The following is a 985-nucleotide window of genomic DNA, read 5'->3' as shown; positions in this document are numbered from 1 at the left end:
AACTGACTTGATTTCCAAAAACTTAAGTGAAAAATAAATAAATAAAGAGAACATCAGCAAATCCAGCACGTGCATAACTATGAAGGAATACTATAAATGTACTTAGAGATGTCTCTTTCCACACTGAAATGTTGAAAAGGTATTTGTAATGTTGCCAGGTTCCATTTTGCTTGATTTATCTGACACTCTGTTGGCTTAACTGAAATATCTGACTTTATCACAAGTTTCATTTAAGAATGTCATACTGTTTTCATTCTTACTAGCTCTCTCATCCTTAACCCACTTTTACTCTGCATCCCACATTCTAATAATGTCCTGTTTTTGGAAACAAATCCCCCCTCAGAAGTAAGAAGAAGAGTCAGCCTTTTAAAAAAAATTTTACTTCAGCTACAGAATGATCATGGGTTTCCAAATATGTCTACTAAGGTGACTCAAGCAGATGCCACTCTTAATCAAACAATACTTCAGACTACTAATGTATGGATCATCTACCAAGCACTCTCCCAACATTCACCCAAGTGCTTAATCCCTGTGTAACTTTCTGCATCATGGATAAAGTAACTGTGGGCTCTGGAATGAGGTAAACTAAACAAATTCTTCAGATAGATTTTGCATTTGAAAGAGGGAAAAGTTTCCACATGAAAACACACATTAGTAACACAGAAAGTTAATTGTTTGCATCACAGAAGACAGAACTTGGAATCTATATATGTCTTAGTCCAGTCAGGCTGCTCTAACAAAATACTGTAGACTGAGTGGCTTATAAACAACAGAAATTTATTTCTCACAGCTCTGGAGGCTGGAATTTCAAGATCAAGACACCAGCAGGTTAAGGTCTTGTGAAAACTCGCTTCATGTTTCATAGATGGCTATCTTTTTGCGGTGCCTTCACATGGTGGAAGGCGCAAAGGAGCTCTCTGGAGGTCTCTTTTGTAAGGGCACTAATCCCAATCATGAGGGCTCCGCCCTAAGGAACTAATCACTT

This window comes from Muntiacus reevesi, chromosome X (genome assembly GCF_963930625.1).
Source record: "Muntiacus reevesi chromosome X, mMunRee1.1, whole genome shotgun sequence".
In the NCBI taxonomy this organism is placed as follows: domain Eukaryota; kingdom Metazoa; phylum Chordata; class Mammalia; order Artiodactyla; family Cervidae; genus Muntiacus; species Muntiacus reevesi.
This window is presented reverse-complemented; position numbering follows the sequence as displayed.